Source organism: Lacerta agilis, chromosome 3 (assembly GCF_009819535.1).
Source record: "Lacerta agilis isolate rLacAgi1 chromosome 3, rLacAgi1.pri, whole genome shotgun sequence".
Lineage (NCBI taxonomy): Eukaryota > Metazoa > Chordata > Lepidosauria > Squamata > Lacertidae > Lacerta > Lacerta agilis.
In genome coordinates, this window is record NC_046314.1 from 63,400,540 (window position 1) to 63,420,161 (window position 19,622).

Genomic DNA, 19,622 nt, shown 5'->3' on the forward strand with positions numbered 1-19,622 from the left:
TCATTGCATTATCATTGCATTATCTCTGTATACCTGGGAAATTAGGCCAGAAGTAAATTGCAGAAGTAAAATATTAGGCTGAGATAGAAAAAGAGAGAGACTTGACCAAGGCCACCAAATGAATTGACAGAGATAATATTCAAAGACGTCCCAGTTCACATTTAGCCCCTATGTCACTCACATTGAGATTATTTTAATGGAGCATATTTTAAGAACTGCTGAATTCCACTACTCACACATGAAAACAAAGACCACCACAGCCAACCACAAATGAACAACCACACCCTAGGCCAACCCCAACCTCTCACCACCAAAGGAACACAAGCGAACAACAGAGAACCTGCACAAGCAACACTGACACCAAACCCTACATATATTAAGTAAAATAGAAACATCATCACCTGACCCTACCCATCTCCCCATCCCGCCCACCTCTTTCCCCCTTTTCTTCCAACAAATGAAACTGATTTGTAAAAATGTTGCATAGAAAAAATACAAGAGATATTGCACATATTTTTGTAAATCAAGAAAATCTTTAATAAAAAACACAATAAAAAAGGTCTCCTCACTTTAATTCTGCAGTCTTTCATTGTTTCACCCTTGGCTGTAAAAAGGTGTAATTCAGCTGTAATGCTCAACCAAGTAGAGTTGCAACATAATGCTGCATATTTATTCATACATGACTTTTAAAAATACCCTCACTGAGCTTTGTTCCAATTCCTAGGCCAAAGGGTCTTCCTTGCTAAAGAAGGATCAGTCTTGTAAAGGTTCTACGGGAGTCACAAGAGGCAAACAAAGAAGATTACTCCTTTTTTATGCAACTCAACTGACAAATTTATTGATGTCTACTCTCACTTTCCAGCTATCCCAGCACCAATTTAGGAAGATTTTAGGGCTTATTTCATACTTTTTCCAGTGACAAAAAGGAGCCTTCTAATCAGTGACTGACCTGGTTTGCGCAACATATTAAGCCAAACTAGTTTCGTAAGACTATGTAAATGTGCAGTCTCCTGCAGAGAAGCACCTTTTGATCTGCTCCAGTTTGTGTACAATGGGCTATTTCTATAGCATGCAGCAATTGGCAGAACAGATACAAATCGGTTGAAATTGAAGTCTCAGGTTTACATGGCTATTTGTCCAGAGGAACAAAGAGAGGGGACTGGTCGGAAAAAGTATATGTCTCATGGCTACAATGGAAGAGGAAAGAAATCAAGGGGCAAAAGCATACAACTGGATGTGTCGTTTGCACACAATGCTTAAATCAACCAACCTTCATTCCATGTATCCTTCTGAAGAGGCATTAGATCTGTTGGAATGGGGTCATCCCTGTTCATCCATCTTGTTTGCCGAAGAAACAGTATCTGAGGAAGTATTTTTCACTTCCTGCTTCACTCCATAAGGATGAACTTATAAGTTATTGTGCACAGGCAGGAACGTGTCTTATTGGTCAAGTAAACTTTGGAGATTCTGGATATTCCAAAACATCAGGTAACTCAGGCAGGATGCACTTCTTCAGATTACTCTACCATCAACCCTAGAAGTTGGTGGAAATATCCAGAGTAACACCTGTTTAACATACCTCCCAGCTGCCGTGTTTTGCCGGGGAATGGCCCGGGTATCTGCTTACAATCCTAGGTACTAGATTCAGATAGGTAGTCGTACTGGTCTGACGCAGTAGAAATATATTAAAAAATTGTCCAGTAGCACCTTAGAGACCAACTAAGTTTGTTCTTGGTATGAGCTTTCATGTACATACACACTTATTCAGATACCAGGTACATTATTGTTCTGAGGGGAATCCCATTTCCCCTTCCTGCTCAGGTCATTGGCACCATTTTCCTGTGGGGCCTGTTGTACCCGAAGAGCTTTTGGTCAAGGGAAACTGAAACTGAAACTACTCCAGCCTGCTAGGCTCCCCACAGCCCAAACTGTTAATCTTGTTACAGGCAAGTGCAAATGTTTTAAACTGTTTAACTGTAGCAAGGTTTTGTTTGGAATGCAAACTGGAAGTGGTCAGCCACATTTCCTTTGTAAAAAAAATAAAAATTAAAAAAAATATTTTAAATCGTTTGTTGGGGTGGAGAAACAGCACCGATTGTGGAACTTGAAGATCCTAGCAGTTTGTATTAGAGGAGTGCAGCGTTGTAATTATTGTTATATCTGTCTTTGAACTGAACAGTATTCATGGGGGTAGCCAGGATTTTTGTTGGAGGGGGGAAGGCCTTTTGTTAGGGGGGCAGAACCTCAGTTTGCTATGTATTTTTTATTGATGGGGAGCAGCTGCCCCTCCCTGCCTGCCTTGGCAACACCCATGACATTATTCAAATCATACCATTTTGAAGCCGAAGGCAAAAGCCATGTAATTGCATTCATTAAAAAGATGCTCTGCCCTCTTATTTACAAATTTGAGTATAATTTCTATTTAACTAAAACTGAATCTGAGGCTCCAATACTTTGGCCACCTCAAGAGAAGAGAAGACTCCCTGGAAAAGACCCTGATGTTGGGAAAGATTGAGGGCACAAAGAGAAGGGTACGACAGAGGACAAGATGGTTGGACAGTGTTCTCGAAGCTATCAACATGGGTCTGACCAAACTGCGGGAGGCAGTGGAAGACAGGAGTGCCTGGCATGCTCTGGTCCATGGGGTCACGAAGAGTCGGACACGACTAAATGACTAAACAACAACAAAAAATTAAGAGAATATAAAGATGTGCTTATTGACTGATAGAATATGTAGTAGTTCCATGCAGGTTAGGCAACACGAGGGGTTTGTGAGTAATTATTAACCCTTTCAAAAGGGGGCACATGCAAAATGCTAAGGGAATACAGTACATGAAGGTATGAAAGCATACCATTAAAAATATGTTGGGTGATGAAAAAAATTAGGCAGGTGCGACAATTAAGCAAATCATGTGTATGATTTGTATTAATGCAGATCTCAATGAGCTCCTGAGCAGGTGCCAAGATACAGTGTTGGGACTGATGGCAGAGAAAATGATCCAGTTAAGAGGAGCAACTAGTATTCAGAGTCATACTGTCTCCAGCAATATCTTCCATGAATTTGTCTTATCCTGTTTTAAAGTCTTTCAATATGATGGCTACCACTTCATCCAGTAGCAGCTGGTGAGGCTGCATGGGCGCAGAGGCTGTGCTGCATGCCTGCAGTGGCAGACCCAACCCAGTGCTGCGGCCACACCATGCTGAGCTCCCTTCTGCTTTGCCCACCCTTTTCCCTCTCTGTAATCAGCACTTAGAACTGTCAGGAGTCCCACTGGTTGCTAGTACTCACTAATGACTGCATCAGGTGGGAACATATTCCATAGTTTCACTATGTGCTGCGTGAAGAAGTACCTTATTCTGTCTCTCCTGAATCTTCTAACATTCAGCTTCAGTGGATGGCTCTTAGTTCTGCTGTTATGAAAGAGGGAAGAAAACTTTTCTCCATCCTCTTTCTCAACACTGTGCATTTTAAACAACTCTATCGTGTCTCCTCTTACTCACTTTTCCTCAAAACTGAAGAAAACACAAAACCTGTAACCTTTCCTCATAGGGGCGTTGCTCCACCTCCTTGACAATTTTGGTTGCCTTTTTCTGATCATTCTTTCAGCTCTACAATAACTTTTGGAAGTGTGGTGACCAAAACTCTACACAGCATTTCAAAGGTGGCCATACCATGGATTTGAATAATGACACTATGAAACTGATAGTTTTATTTTCAATCTCTTTCCTAAAGACCCCATCTAGCTTGGTACATCATTTTCACAGCTGCCATACACTGGGTCAACTTCTTCATTGACTCTTTCCTGGTCACTTTCCTGGTCTGTCACAACCAGTTCAGACATCATGTATACATATGTGAAATTAGGATTTTTTTGCACCATTACCTGTATGCTTCTTTTTCCACTTGCTTACATTGAATTGTGTTTTCCATTTTATTGCCCATTTATTCTTGCTTGCTGCTTCCTATTTCTTAATCAATAACTGATAATAAGATGACCTTTCTTCTCAAACATTCTAAAATATAGGACAACATGTGAACCAGCTCTTTTGTTCTCTGTTCTATATATAACTGTAAAACAGTCTGCCTCCCAGGGTAAAAATGATTTCCTGTATATTAAGAGCTACTCTGCTGTGGGCTTTGCATTATTCCTTCAGTAAATTGGCCTTAGACTCAGGTAACAGCAGTGGCAGCAGGAGAGTTCAGATGGCCTATGCTGATTAATTACAACTGTATACTTAATCTGTAATCAACAGATCAACCAATTAATCACTGACTAATTGATAAATGGCTTCAACTGTAATTTTAACTTAACCCACATTTCCCCACCAATTTGGTAGTAAATAAGAACAGGTCATAACTTTTCCCACAGAAAGTTAGATTACTGAATTAATAAATGTAATCCATACATTCTGTTTTCACTCATATATAGAAATCAAGATCAGATGTTTACTTTCTAATGGTTTATAGCTGCAAGATTCTGTGTTGTATCACTGAGGTTGCAGCTGTTTCTCCCTGATCCAGCAAGAGGAGTGTGCAACAAATGAAAATTGTATATATGTAGATGCTAGTGTGACATGATACTCATCAGGACTTGGTTTAATGTTATGGATGCTAGTGTTGATGCAGGTACGCATTTGAAACACTATCTGAAACCACTACAGTGGTACCTCGGGTTACAGACACTTCGGGTTACAGACGCTTCAGGTTACAGACTCCGCTAACCCAGAAATAGTACCTCAGGTTAAGAACTTTGCTTCAGGATGAGAACATAAAATGTGTGGCAGCGGTGCGGTGGCAGCAGAAGGTCCCATTAGCAGAAGTGGTACCTCAGGTTAAGAACAGTTTCAGGTTAAGAACGGACCTCCAGAACGAATTAGGTTCTTAACCCAAGGTACCACTGTATTTGTGCCCAACACCGCTTACTAGAGCTGTATTGGTGCCTTTGAGTTTGCATATATTTTATGTATTTGTTTATTACATAAGCACACATTTTTATCCAACCTTAAGGCCTTTATCCAACTTTTATCTTCACAAAAATCTATTTACAATCTTTATTGTTTAAGACGGTCACAGTTCCATTAAAAAAAAGTAAAGCTAAAGAATGTTTATTGTAGAAAATCTGATGCTGCTAGTTAAAAACTAACTGGATGGTAACCCTGAGTTGAGTTCTGAATACTGAATGCCTAAGTGTTTTCCTGAAAAAAGGCCAGGTATTTATTTGGAGAGAATTGGGATAATTATACATACAGTGGTACCTTGGTTCTCAAACTTAATCCGTTCCAGTAGTCTGTTCCAAAACCAAAGTGTTCCAAAACCAAGGCGCACTTTCCCATAGAAAGTAATGCAAAATGGATTAATCCGTTCCAGACTTTAAAAAAAACCCTAAGACAGCAATTTAACATGAATTTTACTATCTAACAAGACCATTGATCCACAAAATGAAAGCAATAATCATTGTTATGTACTATAAAATAAATAAGACAGTATTGCAGAGGATAAAAATTACAATTATTTTTTTTCTTACCTGGACTGATGATAGTCATTGTTTGGATGGGGAGGGGGGGCTTTTATCCATTTCCGTAGTCACACAATCAATCAATCAATCAATCAATCATAAAATGAAAAACAAGCCAAAGACACAAAAATGAAAAAGCCACACAAAAACACAAAAAATAGCAACAACAAAAGCAGCAAATATCACCTCAGAACAGTGCAATCAAAAACGGAAGGTTTAATTATGATGGAGGGGGGACTTAAATTTGCTGCTTAAGGGTAAAACGAGAGGGGGAAAGCCTTCAGTACAATGGGGGGTACAGTTCAATTTGCTGCTTAAGGGTAAAAACAGGACGGAAAAAGCCTTAATTACTATGTGGGGGACTCAAATTTGCTGCACAACAGTAGAAACAGAAGCTCAGGAGCACATTCGGCTTCCGGGGCAAAGTTTGAAAACTGGAACACCTACTTCCGGGTTTGCAGCATTCGGGTTCCAAGTTGTTTGGGAACTACAGTAAACTGTTTGAAAATTGAGGTACCACTTTAGTAAGCTTCCCTGGAATGCCTTGGCCCATTGTGGAGGTTCTGTTTAGATGTGTCAAATAAAATATAGATACACACACACACACACACACACACACACACACACACACACACAAAATGTGGATGATTGGCTAAGTCTGCCCTGTGCACATTTATTTGAAAGTAAGTCTCACTAAATTGCTTAATATTTATTAAGACTGGAATCTTAATGTGGTTCATTTTAAGCTTAAACCAAAATGTGATTGAAATCAAAAGAGTAAGATATTTCCATGAGATCTGGTAACATTCTCCATCAAAGCTTTTTCTTTTAAATTCACATATAATCACGTACAGTATTTAAAATGCATCTCTCTATGTGAAATGTATTTTTAAACTTGAGAAAAATCCTTTTGAACAGAGGCGTAGTATAAATTATATTTGTCCAGCAAAGCTGGTTTGTATTCCAGTTGATTAAGCAGTTAAGGAAAATAATTATAGAGATTATAATTGTTTCTAGAAAATATCCTTAATGAACTCCCCTCTGTGCTTTTGTTCAGCAACCTGCAGCATAAAAAATCCAACTCCTAAAGCTAAAAAATAATCAAATATGTGCAGTACGTGACCTGCTTAAACAACAACATTGTTTGAGGAAGCTGAAGGGACACGTCTGTGTTTGCTTTTCAGTTACCACAGTTCAGCAATTTCTTACTAGTCTATCTCCATGTAGGAAAATGCCATATGTGAAGCAACCTATAGTTTTAGAGATCTCCACTCTTTATTTATAAGTAACCAAGAAAGCATACCCAAACTGAAATAACTGGAAGATCTGAGTGTGAAACTGAAAATGAATGATGTGCATATTATTATTTATATATTGAATAGATAAATAACATTTTATGATGCTTTTACTTTAGCTGAGAGAAAAGAAGTATTGTCAAGTAATTAAAAATAAATAAATCAGGGAGAGAGTTGAGGGGTAGGGTAATGAAGGAGAACCACCACCCCCACGGCCCACTTTCCCTCTGGGTGATCTGTGCTGTCTACTTGCACAGTGCGGCCCAAAGTGCTGCAGGATCACCAATGCAATACCCTCTTTAAAAACCTCCCATCCCCCCAGCTCAGAACAGTGGTGGAGGAACTTGCAGCCCAGACTACTCGTGCACACCGGCTTTTTTGCACTGTCTACATGTTTAGTAAAATAAAAATCACCTGTTACACTTCTGCAGTCACTGCCAGTGTCAACACTCAATTGTTGTTGTTGTTGTTGTTGTTGTTGTTGTTGTTGTTGTTGTTTGGGGGGAGTGAGGGTCACCGGTTTGTTAGATGTGGTGAAGTTTTTGTGGGATGCCAAATTTTGGGGTTCATAGTTAATTATCCTGTATGATCATATTCCTACTTCCATTTGCTCCTCGCCTGAGCACAACATAGTCATTCCCCCACCCCCAGTGGCTCAAAAGATGCAAGGGTACATGTTTCACTGATGGCTGAAGGTATATGGAATTTCAACAAACCAATTCAGAGGACCTATTCTTTCAGAAGACTGTAATAACAGTAGCCTACTTACGTTAGGACTTCAAACAAAATGTGAGGACTTTTGCACATCAATCCTGCATGCAGCAAAACTGGATTTAAAAAACCCACCCACTTGTGAGAGATAACCCCCATCTGGAAGTGCCCTGGATGTCTGTGGAATTATTTTATTAATGGGTTCCCTGGTACTCCATGTCAAGCTTTGAACCAGGTTGCTGCATTTTTTTAGGACATTTTCTGAAAACAACATGCCTGTGTTTTATGACGTGTGTGGTTGAGTACTGTACTGTACAGAGCTATTGGTCAAAATATCTTCAATTTGTAGTAGCTATCCTGTGCTCTTGGGAGACCTCTTTTTTTTCTTGACCTGCTAGCTTTCAGATCAATAAAGACTGCAAATTCCTTGCCTTAGCAGAGAGTAATATAGGTCTATGCAAGCCTATTGAAGATAAAACAGTTTTTAAGGAGGAACAGTTTTTTGATGAGGAATGTTATCTGAAATCAGCTTTTGCTTATCTGCAACAGACAAGTCCAAACAACAATGTTTTTTAAATAGGGGCGAGGGTCAGCCAGGAAAATTTGTTTAGTGCCTAGCAGAGGGTAATCTTATGAAGCCTGCACCACAGTTCTTGGAATTCACCTTACGATAGTTTCTACAGATGTGAGTTTATCATGCCAGTTTGTGCTCCCCCAATGTTTTGTTTAACATCTAGGATTATGAAGAATTCTAGCTTGCTTTCTGTTTTGTTACATCTTGGTTGTTCATGATAGAAAATACTGCTCTGATGTGTATTTTGCCTTACTTCCTTTGTCACAGCCAAATAATATTTTTACATATATCAACAGTTATTAATATGGTTGTGCCAAATTTTCCTCTACAATGGGTTTTTCAGACCTGGGTCTCCCAACTGTTTTTGGACTGCAACTCCCATCATCCCTAGCTAGCAGGACCAGTAGTCAGGGTGGTGGGAATTGTAGTCCAAAAACAGTTGGGTACCTAAGTTTGGGAAACTGCTGTACAAGAATTAAAAGGGAAACATTGGGAAGTTGAAAAGTATATCCAAAAATACCTCACTTGGCTTTTTCATTCAGAGTTGCTTCCTTCCCTGATCTGCAGCACTGATGTACCGGTATATTTAAAGCAGAAACTTCTTTCTTGGGCAGTCACAACCAAGTAGAGGTCATGTAGAATGGTAATGATGTTACACTGTCATGCAACTATGCAACTAATCAGATTTGGCTGCATCAGAACGTCAAAAACCCAATTCAGCTTGTGGGCAGGAAGCATTGCCCTCACTTTGAGTAGACCTCTTGAGACTGCCAAGTATTCAATCACATTTGGTTATGTAAGAATGCCACAAAGCCAAACCAGAATGAAACCCCTCTGAACAAGTGAGCATTTTCACCCTGTGAACAGGTCTTCCCAAACAATCACTTAAAAGGTGCACTTCACACAGTAATCTTTAAAAATGGAAATCCATTTTTGGCTCAGTTTTAATTTTAATTGGAGTTGGGGGAAAATTATTTATCTCTATATATTGGGTTCATATTGTTAAATTATCACACCTCACTCTTTACTCTTTGAATCTGGATTTGAGTACAACAGACCTCAGTATTTTCAAGCCAGTTGCTTCAAGATTCATGCATGAGGACCCATTGGAGTGGGAGTGTACCGTGCCTGTCTTCCTTCTTCAGAAATAAATTTTGAGCAGCTGTTGGTGACTATGAAATAAGACCTTTAAGCCTCATAACTTTGGGATGCCCCCCACCCCCGCACCACCACTTGAGACAGGAAATTCTACAGAAAGATTTTAAAAACAGTATATTAAAATCTGAAACTATTTTTCATGTATTACAAGTTACAAGGGTGTAATATTCCATGGAAACCATGGAAATGATCCAGCGAAAGTTAAGCAATGTATTTCAATGGCAAAATCAAATGTTCTTCCTTAGAAGTTGGCTCCCAATTTTTATTTGTGCAAAACTTTGAAACGCATCTCAATCAGAAAACTTAGAAAACAATTAAAGTTTTTTATGTCCCTGAATACCAAAGTAAGCTTTGGTGTACCCTGTATCAGTAATGACTGGCAGGTTAGCATGGGTGGGGCTGTGCTGTTCTCCTGACCCCTGTGCCCAGGCCAAGCTCCCCAATAACTTGCTCTTTTCCTTCTTGATAAACCAGAGCAACACAGCCCCACCCATGCTACCACACTATCTGCTGCTGTTCCATATCATATATCTCCATGACCCGAGGACTTTCAAATATACATTATAATGTTCTCCAGGCACAGTGCCTGTATCAGATATACAACTGAGGATGCTACTGCTATACACTGACTTTAACCCAGAGGGTTGTGCCCAAAGTTTACTTTGCAACACTAACTGTGATATGCAGTGTGGTTTCTCTGTCTACCAAAGCGCCTTTCCCTTCGCCTGAAAAAAAATAAGGATGCAAAAATAAAATGCAGAGAGGAGTCATTATTTTTAATATGTTACTTATTGTTTGCTTCCCTCGCCAGAGTTTTAGCATAAGTCTGAGAAAAGTTTGAATCCGCTCAAAATCTACATCAGTAAACAAGTTTGCAATAATGCTGCTTTTGCATAATACGTTTTACAAATGTGTTCTACAAATGCCCGCACAATTTTTTCGTTGTATCCTTTGGTTCCACGATTATACCACACTGCAGCATGGTAACTTCTTTTCTTTTGCATTCCTTTACTTTAACAGACAAGGCCACAGCAAAAACAAAGGATCAGTGTGTTTACAAAGGGGCAAACAAAATGTCACCTTTTATCCTTGAAGCCTCTTCCCTGCAATAGTTTATCACACTGGTGCTTTCATGTGATTCATTTCTTGACTCACATAGGGCACAATTCACCAGAAGGTTCTCCTGTACAATCCTCAATGAAATGAATGAAAAATGCCTTAAGCAAGCACAGTATATCTCTGTCTTATCGCCAAATTCCCAATAGTCGTTCAGCCAAAACATTACATTTCAAGGATCATTCAGCAGTGTTCTACTAGCAGTGGTTGCATTCCTACATCACTAACCCAGACCTTTTCACCTTAGTGTTAAATGCTTGGTGTTAAATGTGTCTCCTATACTTCTCTACTTAGCAAAGATAAACCTCCACTCTAATTAAAGGATCAGTTAGTGCGATTGGCTTGTCTACCATTTGGCTATAAGGGATTAGTAAAGGTTTTCATGATCACTAAATATTTGCATACCAAATAATATTATTGTTGATTGCCTGCTTTTTGTAAAAAAAAAAAAAAAAAAAGATGGGGGCGGTCAGAGGTTGTTGTCTATATAGTTACCCTTATTTTAAAAACTGGTAAAACATATACTGTAATTTAGTTTAGATGGCTAAGAGCTGTCAATTATTTGATATAGATTCTGTATGAACATTAGATGCTTGACTTTCTGAAGGTAGGTAGAGCCAGTCAGTTGTATTTTTACATTGTCATGTGCTGTAGGTCCTTATAGTCTATGGCGGGTGTGATTTTGTTGATGTTGAAGATTGGATTATATCCAACCAAGTTCTATTCAGGAGAGACATACTGAAATTTATGGTCATGTCTGTCATTTTCATTGGATCTACTCTGAATAAGATTAAGATTGGCTACATCATCATAATATTTTTCTGAGAAGTGGACACGGAACAATGGATTCAAACTACAAGAAAGAAGATTCCACCTAAACATTAGGAAGAACTTCCTGACAGTGAGAGCTGTTCGGCAGTGGAATTTGCAACCAAGGAGTGTGGTGGAGTCTCCTTCTTTGGAGGTCTTTAAGCAGAGGCTTGACAGCCATTTGTCAGGAATGCTTTGATGGTGTTTCCTGCTTGGCAGGGGGTTGGACTGGATGGCCCTTGTGGTCTCTTCCAACTCTATGATTCTATGATTCTATGTGAGGAAGGACAATTCATTTTAGAACTTTGATGAGAAGCCCCCAGATGCTTTTGAACCCAACACCCACCAGCATCAGCCAACATGGCCAATGGTCAGTGTTAGGGAATTGTAGTTGAGCACCATTAGGAGGATCATGGATTCCCATCCCTGCTTTAGCTGCCCCCTTCCTGTCTACTTAGCATATCATAAATTATTGTCTCAATTTGGTCTGGGCCTTAGACCAAGTCATACAGCCCAGCTGGTCTGATGAAGTTATAGAGATAGTGTACAGCTGGTCATGTAATTTCTTCACAGGAGGATGCTCAGTTCACTTTTCTCATGCCACCATTAATAGTTTGGAGCAGATTTACAGTGACATGAAAAAAGAAGTGGGTGGGTTGCAAGTTGTATTCCTGGTAAAATACTCCAGTGACCGTAGAATGCAGCTCAAACTAAGCATTCAGGGGTGGAGCAAGGGGGTGTGATGGGGCGGTCCACCCCGGGTGCTACCCTGGGGGTGACACTCGGCGTGCCCGCCTGCAAACCCCAAGCCTACAGTGAGCGACGGCAATGATGGCCCATCCGGGCCACCGGCAAAGTGGCAAAGCTCTCCCCCTTTCCCCAGGCTCACTGTAGGCTTGGGAGGCGGGGGGCACTGTTGCCCCACCGCCCGGTAAAAAGCCTCGCTCCACAGCTTGCTCACTCACCCACTCGGCGCTTTGATTCCTTCCCACTCGGGCTGCGGGTGGAGAGGTGGGGCAGGAGGGGACGCTTCTCTTGGGCCGCTGACACCCCTCCCTGGCCCGCCCCTCGCTTCCGCTGACGCTGGCTCCCTCGGCCAGTAAAGCAAGATGAGTGCTGCAACCCAAGTGTCGTCCGCGACTGGACCTAATGGTCAGGGGTCCCTTTACCTTTACCTTTACAACAGTATATGGGGAGGGAATTAGTCGTGCTCTGCACCCCCACCCCCCCAAATGTCCCTCCTAACAAAAAAGGCTGACTACAGGGCTGAGATTATCCCTAGAAACTATTTTCAGCATCTAGGTTTACCCCTGGAATATGTGCTCTAATAATAAGAGGTGGGTGCATTTAAACATCTGTTGTGTGCCTTTCTTTATCCACTGAGCAGCTATGACCAGCTGTGGAAGTCACAGGGAAGGTTTCCAGCTTAGAGATTTTAATTTCCAGGCACACTTGATACCAGATGTCTTTCATTTTAGTTACATTAAGTGCTGGAAGATACCACAGTATGTAAATGCATAATTTGTGTGAAAGAGATATATCTTTAGGGAGAAGGATCTAGATTGTACAAGGGGGGCACAGTGCCCCCCTCCCAAATCTAGTTCTTATAGTGACAAGAAACAAATGTGTTTTAAGCAATATGAATCTATGCCTTGACTGGTGATCCTCAGTTATCTTAACGGAGGAAACAAATAGAGTTCTGCAAGTGCAGTTTTACCGCATACTTCAGCAGCAGCCAGGAATCTGGAATTCCCCAGAAAAGTTACTTTGGCAGATTGTTTAAAATAAATCCATCCTGGGTTGAAACAGTTTTTGAAAAATGTAATTCAGAAGAATATATTTGATTTGGATAGGTATTTTAATTGCCAGAACAATTTTTTCTCATTACACAATAGGGGCCACTGGGTGTTTTACAAACTGAGAAAGCTGTGTTTAATTTAACTTGAAAATCTGAAACTTCAGCTTCTAGTTAGGAGCAATGCAGAAAACCACAAGGTCTGATTTTTGTAAACAAATGAACAAAAACAAATCTGTTAACATGCCCACAAAAATAGCACACACTAATACTTTGGCCAGAAGTTTGTTTGCTGCTATTATTTTGCAATCCATATCAACTGTCAAGGTTTTGAGAATTGTTCATGAGCAAAGAAGTCATCTGAATAGGTTTCAGGTAGGATCCTGGGACAGTGTTGTGAGTATGACTGCACTCATATGATTTCCCTTTATGTCTCCAGTGTAACATGCTGTCAACTCTCACACAATTTTGATAGCATTCCCTCTATCAAGATTAAGGCACAAAATGTCTTAAAAAGCAAACCGTAAAACAACAGGAATGACAGCAGAGGAAATCAGTGCAGTTTTACTGCAAACTTCTCTCCTAAGGTGTAGATGCTCAGAAGAGATTTCTGATTACAATTTTTACAGATGAAAACGAAACAGCTGCATGTTTCTTCATTGGATACGTTCAGTGTAAGCATATCTTTGTACTCATCTAGTGGCTGATTTCTTAAAGAGTTCATACAGGATTGATGCATGCCATGTGCAGGTGAGGAGAGAAGTTGACTCCATGCAGAGGATATAATTGCAGCAATAGACCAGTAAAAAATGTAAACAATTTTGCTCCAAGCTGTCAATGCAACAACTTTCAACCAGTTTAAAGTTCTGATTCTTCTCTATAGCCTAGGTCAGGCTTTCTCAGCTTGGTGTCAACCAGATGTTGGACTACAATTCCTATCATCCCTGGCTAGCATGACCAATAGTCAGTGCTTATGGATGTTGTAGTCCAAAACATCTATCCAAAGAAGCTTGTTAAACTTTAAGGTGCTTTTGGTTCCTCTTCTGGAAATCATCTTTTCCTTACCAAAGGTACATGCCAACTAATTAAAGCATTAATTTAAGATTCAAATACGTTTCAGTTTCATCTCTGTAAAGTGCCATGAACGTTTAGTGACCCAAGTTGCATAATTAACACAAAAATAAAAAAGGACTATAAAGTAATCCTGGAGAATTACTTTGAAGGTCAGACATCAAGCAAAGTTATCCTTTCTCATGCTGTATCTCTAAATGATTAATATGTTCCTATAGACCAGGGGTCAGCGAACTTTTTCAGCAGGGGGCTGGTCCACTGTCCCTCAAACCTTGTGGGAGGCCGGACTATATTTTGAAAAAAAATATGAATGAATTCCTATGCCATACAAATAACCCAGAGATCCATTTTAAATAAAAGCACACATTCTACTCATGTAAAAACACCAGGCAGGCCCCACAAATAACCCAGAGATGCATTTTAAATAAAAGGACACATTCTACTCATGTAAAAGCATGCTGATTCCCGGACCGTCCGCGGGCCGCATTTAGAAGGCAATTGGGCCGCATCCGGCCCCCGGGCCTTAGTTTGGGGACCCCTGCTATAGACAGAATGCAATTTCCTATGTTTTGGTGTTGTTGTTGTTGTTGTTGTTGTTTGCAAAGTACCAGCAGTGAGATGTGGGAAGAATAAGCACTCTTGTGCAAAGTATCAGAAAATCCTTTATTAAAGTAGCTGCATAACTGCTGAACAGTATGTGTTACCTGGGCATAGTTTACCATATTTGTTTAACAGGAGGAAAGAAGATCAGTATGTACAAGCTACATGTTTGATATCTGAGGCTTATTTGAAATGTGTGACTTGGTGGAAAATTACACCAATACTGTATAAGTAGGCTCACAAACAGCTAAAGTAGCTGTTTTTACCTGTTTCTTGGAAGTTGCAGAAGAAGAGAGTTGTGTTTTGCTTAGCAACATTCTTCTGTTTGTAAGACCTAATAAAAAACCAAAATGTATCTAGATTTAGAACAGTTGGTGCTTTTTTTAAAGGTTGTATAGCAAATGTTTCTTAAGTACAGTATTGTTGAAATGGAGATCTCAAATTCGGTGGGATTGTCATTTAAATTCAGTTTCCAGGATCCTCATACAAAGTAGCCAGGTTTCTGACTGATTAAAAGGTAAGGGGACCCCTGACCGTTAAGTCCAGTTGCAGACGACTCGGATTGTGGCACTCATCTCGCTCTATAGGCCGAGGGAGCTGGCGTACAGCTTCCGGGTCATGTGGCCAGCATTACTAAGCCACTTCTAGCGAACCAGAGCAGTACCTTCTTGCTGGAGCAGTAACTATTTATCTACTTGCACTTTGACGTGCTTCCTTGTCACGGGGATTCGAACTGCTGAACTTCCAATTAGCAAGCCCTAGGCTCTGTGGTTTAGACCACAGCACCACCTGATTGATTAGGTCAATGCAAATTGGTCTGTCTACTACCTTGAATAATTCCAGCTCAGTGTGGGAGAATCTCTGTGCTTTCATAGCTCACAATTTGTTGTTAAATGACCCCCATGAAGCCAAAAGCCTTGTGGAAAAGCTGACAAAATGTCTCTCACCTCTTAATCACCTGTAAACTCCACAGATACCTAGCAGAGGACCTGTCTCAAGAATCTTGACCAGAGGTAGTCAACCTATAGTCCGGCCCACCACATAGTCTGAGAGACTGTGGACCGGGCAGCCCATGGCTGAAAAAAGTTGCTGACCCCTGATCTTGACTGTTCTTTGTGACAAGATCTGAAAGGGAACAACTTCTCAGACTTTTCACATTCTTTGTGCATTTTGCCCAATTCTGTCTACTCTGACTAGCAGAGCATACCCAAGGTTATAGTCAGAAATTGCTCTCATCACCTGATCCAATTCTGGAGAGGCTAGGAACTGAACCCGAGATCTGCCTTCTAAGGATTCTCTTAAAACACAAGACTAGGTACTAGAGTGAATACTGTATGATCTTGAAACCCTCCTAATTAAGCAGAAGGATAAGACAGGAAGCAGTTAATATTATTAAAAAAACAGTTTGAGCCATTTATTTAATTTTGTTTGTGAAAACTAATCATGTAATCATGTAATTAATTTGTTAAAACTGCCCTGCCAGTAGGCTTGCCATACGTCTGGAATTTCTTGGACATATATGGAATACTGCAGCTGCAAGCAGTGTCTGGATGGAAATCGGCTATATGTTTGAGAAAGTCCCGACGTATGGCAGCTTTAAAAAACAACAACCCAACTTAGGTCAAAACTAAAAACTTTGCCAAAAAAAAAAAAACCTCAGCAACTTTTCTAACCAGATTTTCACTTTTTGAAATATGGCAACCCTACCTGCCAGTATAATCTCCACTCAATTTTTTAAGGAATTGCTACTCTCCCAACATTACTCAAATTTTTAAGGAATTTTCTCTCTCCCAACATTACCAATATCTTATCTGAAAAATATGTTTGAACAGAATTTCAGTATAGCAAAGAATGTGAAAATAGCTTCAGTGCAAATTTGCTTTTGTGCAGACTGCACAATGACTATATTATCACCTATGGTAATAAAATCCAGTTGACCAATGTCAGCAGAGCTTCTTTGCAAACTCTATTGTGTAGCAGAAAATGAACCCTACCCACTTGGACTACACAAAGTTTGAGGACATGAAGTTTGCAGAAGGCATAGCTGCAAAGCTAATCTTTCAGGGATTCTTCCTTAAAGAGACAAAGGCATTCCCTTAGGCTGGAATGGAAATGCCCCAAGGATGAATCATCCTTGAGAGTTTCTCTATTTGCCTTTGCTATATATTGAAGAGCATTATTTATGTGCAACCGGTTATGTCGTGTGTGTTTGTGAATGTAGATCACGTAACCTCAGGTTTGATGTTGGTTTGCAAGTTGTCAAATGAGGTAAACAGAAAATTAATTTCCTACCCTGTTCTCTCCATAGCCTTGCCAGTTGCCACAGCCCTTTCATGTGCGGGTTTCAGGATCCAACTATAACTTATGTCTTATCAGTTAATATATTTATCTGAAACACAAACTGAACCATAGCCTAATGTAGACAAAATACATTATTTAAACAAGTTTCATCCCAGTATTTTTCTGGGTTGTGGATTACCTCTCATGAGATTTACGTGTCATCTTTGTTATCTTTGTTATCACTTGAGTGCTGAGGTTCAGAGCCACATATGGTAACTATTTGAGTGTTATTATTGCTTCAGATCACAATTTATAGTGGTCTCACCCAGATGAGAGTTGAATTTAGATTTAAAGGTGCCTGTTTCACAGGGTTGTTGTTTTTGTTTTTACACAACCTCCTCATCCAACATGCACTTTCTCCCCAATTAATTCAGATATTCCCAGGCCGTGGATAATCTAATGAAGAAAATTGAATATAAAAGTGCATTTTACATAGCTGTGGATGTACTATAGCACATTGTGGGAGTGACAATTCACTGGGTGGTATCTATTTCCACCCAGCCTACTTCTATCAGCCCAAAGGAAAGGATGTGGCACGCCTTTCACATTGGTTGTTGGTAAAGGCAATAAAGCAGATTTTTTTTGCTCTTGCACAAAACAGCTGTACTAAAAATAAAATTAATAATATAATTGGCCCTTCAGGAAGAATTGGCAGGGAAAGGAGTGTTTTTTTGCTTGAGCCACATTTGCAGAGCATAAATCAACATTTTAAAATAGATCAGTTTTGAACTTAACTGCTTTAGCAGAAAACCTCTGTGGTGTTGTTGCTGTTGTTGCTGTTGTTGAGGCCAACCTAGCATCTTTGTTGCTCAGGACCTCCAAAATATTATTATTTGAGGACCTTAAGGTCCTACACGGGACATACCAGGAGAGGCGGTCCCTTAGGTACGAGGGTGCAATTATTTGTCAATTTCACAAGGGGGGGGGGCTTTTTGCAGCTTTCCCCAAGGCAAAACAGTTGGGTTGCATCATGGGTTATTTAGAAAGCCATCTTCTCCTGAAAGTGGGGAGTGCACCAGGAAACAGAAAGGGGACCTTGGCTGGCTTCCAGTTACAGATCCAAGTGTTGTGAAATTTTACACATCACTTGGGAAGACAGGTGAACTAATATCAGTGTACTGGAAGAAGCAAAGATCACCAGTGTTGAAGAAATGATTATTTTTAAAAAAAATAATAATAATATTTTTTGCATTTTTTAAAAACAGCAACAACAAACAAACAAAACACAACGTACAAACAAAACACACAAAAATCATAATCCATATCATTGCTATTTTCCATTGTATGGGGACTTCCCTCAGTCCCCCTCTCTGAGCTGCATTGTTCAATTATCTCCTATAGCAGGTTCCTCTTCTCTAATCTTAAATTTTAATAAAAAGAAAATGAATCAATTCTGTCCAAAATTAAATCATATATGTTACCAGAAACCTATCTGCACTTCCATAAGGATACATTATACCGGTATATTACAATACTTATTCAAATACTCTCTATATTTCTTCCAGTCTTCTTTCACCTTCTCCTCTTTCTGGTCGCAGATCCTTCCAGTCATCTAGGCAAGTTCCATGTATTCAAACATCTTTATCTGCCAGTCATTTATCGTAGGCATCTCTTGTGGAAGCAATGATTCTTCAACATCAACTTCATTGGAAAGCGTAATGCTGGTGGTCAACAAAAGAGGTTTAAAGACTGTCTCAAGGCAAATCTAAAAAAAAAAAGTAGTATAAACACTGACAATTGGGAAACACTGGCCTGCGAGCGCTCCAGTTGGAGAACAGCCTTTACCAAAGTTGTCATGGGCTTTGAAGACACTCGAACTCAGGACGCAAGGGAGAAATGTGCTAATAGGAAGGCAAGCCTGGCATATCCACACCGTGATCAACTCCCACTGGGAAACCAATGGCCCCACTGTGGAAGGACGTGTGGATCCAGAATTGGCCTCCATAGTCACTTACGGACTCATTGTTAAAACCGTGTTTATGGGAGACAATCTTACTCGGCTACGAGTGATCGCTAAAGAAGAAGAAATCAAAACATATTATATTTTTCCTGAAAGTTTTAAAAAATAAGTAAAAATGAAATGTAGGGTTGAATCTTACAACTGTCAGATTTATTATTTATTAATATATTTGTTGTAGGATAAAGGGGAAATTCTGAAATGTCTTCCCGATTTAGTGAAAGTAACAGACATTTCAGGAAAACTGCAATACAGGATAATTTAATAAAGGAAACTTGGATTCTGAGGCACCTCTTCAGAGAGATTTGCGTCGTTGTATGTGCCAGCATCCATGAAAAGGAGCCACTGGGAAGCTAATGGGCAATGTATCACACTGCCTTGCACAGTGCGATTAGCAAGTGTGTTTGTTCATATGATGTAATATCCCTAGCCTGGGATGTCATTGTTTGACTGTGTTGCAGTTCAGTATCCTGCCTTGGAAAGCTTTGTTGAATCTCCTTCCTACTATACTTAAGCAATAAAAAAGTACCCGGCATTGACCTACTTTCATTGTTCCTGAAACCAAGGGGAGTTACAATTTGAAATACTATCTCGTTCAGAACATTCTATAATAATAATAATAATAATAATAATAATAATAATAATAAAATAAAAATAATAATAAAAACAACTGCTTGCC